The following is a 7,101-nucleotide window of genomic DNA, read 5'->3' as shown; positions in this document are numbered from 1 at the left end:
ATAAGAACGAGGAGAGTTTGGTTCACCACTTCAACATTGTCAATGCCGGCGAAGACATTAAGGATGTATTGGTAGATAGAATCTTGTACCTGGTCCCAATGCTTTTGGAAGAAGAAAGTTGGTAGACCATCCGTACCTGGGGCCTTTGTTGGGTTCATGTCAAAGAGTGAAGCTTTAATATCTGTCTGGGTAACTGGTCTAAAAATATTCCTCATCCGAGCATCATCCATATGTGGAAATGACTCTGTTGTGTGAATGAGCCCACCTTGCGGGTCTACCTCATCCGCGTACAACTGTTTATAGAAAGACAAGGCATGTTGCCTTATCTCCTATAGGATGTACAACCACTTTCCGCTTCCATCCTTAATGGCCTCAATCTTGTTCTGCTTTCTCGTGATAAGAGTGGAGAGATGATAGAATTTCATGTTGCGATCCCCTTGGGAGATCCAGTGCAGCGGGATTTTTGGAACCACATGACTTCTTCCTACCTCAAAATCACAGTGAGTTCATTTAGTAGGGATCTCTCAAGTTTGATCAGGTTGCTCTTGTTTCGGGCTGTTAAAGATTTCTATACACCTGCTAGCCGACCCAGAATTCTTCATTTTCGAGCAAAGAGGTTACCAAAGGTATATTTATTCTAGCTACTCACCTTGCTTTTGAACTCAGTGGCGGCTATCACGGGGTGCGGCTTCCCTATCCATGATTCATTAACGATACGGTTGAAGTCTGTGTGCTCTTCCTATGCCATTAAGTATCTAAATGGGCGAAGGCTCTTGCTTCCCACAAACCCTTGAGATTTGAAGAGGATTGGGGCGTGATCCGAGTGCCAGAATGGAAGGTTGATAACTGAGGCATCCTGAAATGTCGTTCTACTCTGCAGGTTGCCGTAGACTTTATCCAATCAAACAGCGAGGTACTGTCGTCGCCATGTATAGCGTAGCCCAGAGAACCCAAAGTCAATGACCCCACAATCATCCATCAATGCCTTATGGTTAATGGCTCTTGTGGCATAATGCACACTGCCTCCTTGTTGATCCTGGAGGGATCCAATATCGTTAAAATCCCTTAGAAGAAGCCAGGAGTATGAAGTATTCTTACTGACAGAGATAAGCTCATCCCAAAGATACCTCCTTTCGGAGGGGCACATGGACGCATAAACCACAGAGATGAAGCTTATCCGCTTACCATTCTGAGCAACTTTACAGTGGACAAACTGCCGATGGACCTGAAGAATCTGGACCTGCACTTTGGATTCCTACCAGAACACCCATATCCCTCCTGATTTTCCCCGAGCTTCCGATCTCTCACAGTTCCATCCTTTGAACTTTTTCACAATATTATCGGCTGCGCTTCCGCTAGTTTTTGTTTCTAATTGGGCAAAAATTATGGGTTTATAAAGCCTCAACATGTCTTTTAAGTGTAAGTGAGTGCTCTTACTCGTCGCACCTCTCACGTTCCATATCAAGCAATCCATAAATATAAGGAGAGAAAGGAGGCCTGACCAGTCCTCATTAGGGGGAGCGTTTTGCACCGGGTCCCTTCTTATTAGAAATGAGACTTTTGTTTTGAATGTTCTGCTTCTTATCCTTTGTCGCTTGATTGTCAGCTGGATTGGTCTGCCTCTGGTTGTTCAATGGAGGTTTGACGGCTGGTTCTTTTCGCTGGGCTAGGTTCTTTCCCTCAGTACCTTCAGGGTTCTCGAGCATAACCCTAGCTTCAATGCCTTCCATAATGGCACTACATGCTTTGTTTGTTTGTGCAGTTATGGTGCAGACATCCCGTGCTACATTATTTGGTTGCACCTCCTCTTCCATATCATACAAGACGTTGAAATGGGAGCCATCGCCCATCGGTTCTGTAGGTGCATGTTGTTTCCTGTCTTCCGTACTCTGATTCCCCGACCCTATTTGTTCGGGAAGCACAACTTTAATACCCTGTGTATCCCCCTCTATGCTTTCCTGTTCAGTGCCTTTCTTCCCCATTGTAGAGTGGAGTTTTGGTCGCCGTTTAGCTGGTTTTTTGGCCGTCATCCACGGGCCGTAATCATTGGCAATGACCTCACTGGTAATTTTATCTAGATCCGAGCTGTTCTCTGTCACCTTCCATCGTATCTCCTCCGCCTCTTTTTCTTCTACAGACTCAGGATAGTGTTCCTGGATGTGACCATACCTCCCACACCCATAGCAGATAGTATGCAGTCCTTCATATTCAATCCTGTAGATTATGTTCCGCAATTTGAATTTCGACAACAAGGGCTTGTTAAGGTCCACTTCTACACAAACCCTCGCGAATTTCCCTCTTTCAGCTGTACCAGATTTCTTATCGACCGAGTGGATATCGCCCACTTTAGCTCCAAGCCGTGTGAGAAAGCTATGGTTGTAGTATTCAATTGGTAGCCCAGGAAATCTAACCCAAGTGAGAATACGATTTACCTTAGCCCCATATGGATCAAAGTTGGTTTTCCATCTTTGGATTGCAAGAACATGATCAGCTACCAGGTACGACCCTCCCCAGATTGCTAGTTCAAAGTCATTAGAACTAGAGAATTTTGCAATGTAAAAGTCGTTTTCTAGATCAATTAAGGAAACGGTACCTTCTCTTACCCAGAACTGAGTAACCCTTTGCTGGAGAATCAATTCTTCTCCCTAAGACTTTGATGATCAGAGATTGGCGCCATGGCTTCCACAAGTTTCTCTTGTCTTCCACCGACAATTTTATGGAGGGGCAGAAGGGATCCTCTTCCTCGTCGTCAACTTCCCCGTTGTCCATAAGCAAGTCTTCCTGGAATAACAGGTCTGTTTCTGGGACACACTCCATGTCTGAATCCTCCTCCTCCGAGCGGCCCAGTACAGTGCTCTTCCATGTAACCTTCCTTCTAGCTGGCGATTGAAGAAACTCAGGGACCCCGAGCTCTCAGAAATTCCATCGGCCCCTCTGGCTTTTTTCTTGCTCCTGTTTTGCTGGTCAGGAGATGCAAGGAAAGTCACCGGCAGCGGATCCCCAGGGGTGCTGCTCATGGTGGGTGAACAGTAGCCTTATCTCTATTTGTGTTTCCTAGAGAGAAATGCTACAGTAGTCAACGTGATAGTTTTGTCCATTACTAATTGAAGGGAAAAAAAAGATGCAATTCCTAATTTTCAAACATGAATGCATACTTTAATTTTATTTATTTTTTATTAAACGATGTATACTTTAATAAACTATCATTTCTTGACTTTTATCTAATTTATAGATAATGATAAATTATAGATAAATGATAATGAATAATGATAAATTATAGATAAATAATAATAATAATGATAATAAATTATATATAAATAATTATAATTATAATAAATAATGATAAATTACTGAATACTGAAATTGAATGCTGAACTGAGCTGAACTGAATTGAACTGAACCGATTGTTACTGAAATCAAGTAATAAAAAACAAGACCTAACTCTTTTTATTTGGTAGGCCTAATGCTTCCCCAGCCTCCTTAACTTGTCCAAATTGGTCATTTTACCCTTCCAACTCATCGAATGTCATATTTACCCCCTTAACTCCATAAAAGTGATATTTCTCACCCCTCAACTTGTCTATTTACCCCTCAAACTCATAGAATGTCCTATTTACCCCCTGAACTTCATAAAAGTGGTATTTTTCACCCCTCACAATCCGTTATTGAGGCCTATATTGATACATTTTTTAAACGTTAAACCTATAATTGTGCTATTTTATACATGAAACCTAAATTGATACTTCCCCAAAAACCACAGGCCTATTTTGGTACATTATCCCTACATATAATGTCTTTAACTTGTTTATATTAATGTTTTTGTTATTTGTATCTTTTATTTATTCCTTTTCTATTCAACTTTTTTTTTCTAGTTAAATTTTGATTATCTAATTATTGTAATAAACACATAAAAGATCGATATAATTATCAAATTAAAACAAAATAAAAAGTTGATATTAAAAAAATATATTTTCGAACTCATTTGAATAAGTCTTATTAATTTTGCACTGTAAAAGGGTAAGAAATACCACTTTTATGGAGTTAAGGGGGATAAATATAATCATAAGGGGTGAGAAATACCACTTTTATAGAGTTAAGAAGGTAAATAGGACATTCGATGAGTTGGGGAAGGGTAAACTGACCAATTTGGATAAATCAGGGGGGTGAGAAATACCATTTTTATGGAGTTAATGGAATAAATAGGACATTCGATGAGTTGGAGGGGTAAAATGACAAATTTAGACAAGTTAAGGGGGTTAGAGATTAATAATTTTGTTTCAAAACAATTGATTACTCATATTTTTTCCACCAAAAGAAAAAATAAGTTTAATATATGTAAAATATGAGTGAAACTTTTTTTTACATTATATTGTCTATAAATATTTCATTTTACCATGAAGTCATATTTTTTATTTTCCAAAATCACAATTTTTAGAGTTTTTTTTCTCTAAAAATTCACTATCTTTCAACACCTATATGATCTTGGAATATTTTATTTTGAAGCCATCAGCTTTTTTTTAGGCATTGAGTGACCACGGGTGTTAAAATATGTCAAGTTGAATGACTTTTATGTTAAATTTTAAAGTTCAGTACCCATATTATTAAAAAAAAGTTCAGTGGCTATAGGTGTAATTTACCTTTTTCTAGAATATTATTATTGCCATAAAAAATATTATTATTGACTTTTGACAAAAATAAATCACTAGACATGTTGGGTTTTGTTTTTATTACATGGTGAACTTCCAACTTCATCTTCAACCAATTTAACAACAGAAACTCTGCTTCCATTTATGTAAAATCATTGGCCTGCATGAAGACCGCCTGAACAGGGGGGCTGAAAAATAAAATTTATAGGGATTACTGGCGGCGACTCGGGGCTTCACCCCTGGTGTCTGGTTCCGCCACTGTATTTGACCATAATATCTCAGATGGAATCGGACATTAAAGGTGAGTTTAATGGATCATTAGTTACTGAACTTACATGGTTATCTTAAAATTGTCACTTAACTTCAATTTGTTTCAATAAAATCACCCAACTTTGAGTTTTGTCTCAATTAGGTCACTCCACTGATTTCATTGGTTAAAAGGTTGTGCGACATGTCAATATTAGTCAACTAACATCTTTGATCGAAATGAAATGTGACAACCACATGTCGGTTACTTTTTATAAAAAAACACTAAATGTTATCTTTTTCCATAAAAATAACCTACACATGATAGCGAGCTGGCGCATATATGGACGTATGTGTCGTTTCAGTCAGAAATCTGAGTTTACTCATACTGATGTGTCACTTATACCATCATTCCGATACTTTTTAATCATTGAAATCGTCATAATGACCTAATTAAGACAAAATCCAAAGCTAAGTGATTTTACTGAGACAAATTAAAGTTGAGTGACCATTTTGAGACAACCATGTAAGTTCAGTGACCAATGGTACATCAAACCTCATTAAAGGTCCATTTAGTATGACGTAATGCAATGTAATATAATCAAAGTTATAATGTAGTATAATAAAATATTGATTCATTACCATGTTTGGTTGACAAATTAAAAAAATTATGAAATATAATTACCATTATAATACTTATATTTGCTTAGTTAAATGTAATCATTAAAATTTTATTTATACAATTAAAATTAACGAAAAATATGAAAATGTGAAAAATGAGAAAAAAAAACATGCAATAAACGAAAAATAAAAAAACCGTGAAGAATATTAGATTGAAGGATGAGAATAGAAATTACGAATTTCTTTCCAATAGTATGAAATACTTTTTAACTTGTTGATAATAGTTTTGCTCATGGTAAATATAAATATGTGTTCATATATCAATTTCATTATTATACTATGAATTTTTCGATTTTCAAATGTAAACTTTCATCATTTCACATAAATTTGAGAATATGTTTACAATGGACAACAACAATAAAGTCTTAGTCTCAAAATAATTCTGGATCGGTTAACATGAACCGTCATACGAAACCATGAAATCAAGTCTTGTCAGTGATATAAATTCTCTCCTTCCATTATGTCCTATCCACTATCATATTTTCCTCAACCCCAATAAACTCATATCACTCTCAATCACCCAATTCTAAGTTTGCTTAGGCCTTCCCCTACTCCTCACTACTGCATCCCTTTGTCACTCTTCAATCCTTCTAACCGGCGCATCAAGCTCTATTCATCTTACATGGCCAAACCACCTTAGTCGAGTTTCCCTCATTTTATTCTCAATAGATGTAACCCATACTTTTGTCCTAATTATTTCATTACTTACCCAATCTTTTCTCGTATAACCACACATTTATCGCTACATACGCATCTTATGAATGTGACAGTGTTTTACTGTCCAACACTCCGTACCATATACCAATACAAGTCTAATTGTCGTGCGGTAGAATTTTTCCTTCAATCTATTAGGCATGTTGGGGTCGCAAAAGAAACCCGTAACACTCTTCCACTTCGGCCAACCCGATTTAATCATATGAGCAACATCTGCATCCACTTCTCCATCCGTTTGAATAATAGACCCTAAATAACGGAAGCAATCCGAGCCCTGGATAACCCTCCTATTTAGGGTGATTGTCTCTGCTTCCCTACCTCTATCGCTGCTAAACTTACACTCCAAATATTTTGTCTTACTTCGACTCAACTTAAAGATCTAGATTCCAATGTTTGTCTCCATAGTTCCAACTTCCTCTCCACGCCTTCTTTTGTCTCATCAACCAACACAATATCATCTGCAAACAATATCCACCATGGTATACTGTTTTGAAGTGAACTCATTAATTCATCCATAACGACGGCAAAAAGAAATGGGCTAAGTGTGGAACCTTGATGCACTCCAATCATAATAGGGAACTCTTCAGTCTTCCCAACATTGGTACGTACACTCATGCACGCTCTCTCATACATGTCATTTATGATGTCAATATATTTCCACAAAATACCTTTCCTTATTAAGGCCCACCAAAGTACTTCTCTTGGTATCTATCATATGCTTTATCTAAGTCAATGAAAACCATATGCAAGTTTTTCTTCTTATTTCGATCGTGCTCCATTAATTGTCTGGATGACCTCCATAGTTGATCTTCCC

The sequence above is a fragment of the Euphorbia lathyris genome, chromosome 8, assembly GCF_963576675.1.
Source record: "Euphorbia lathyris chromosome 8, ddEupLath1.1, whole genome shotgun sequence".
Lineage (NCBI taxonomy): Eukaryota > Viridiplantae > Streptophyta > Magnoliopsida > Malpighiales > Euphorbiaceae > Euphorbia > Euphorbia lathyris.
This window is presented reverse-complemented; position numbering follows the sequence as displayed.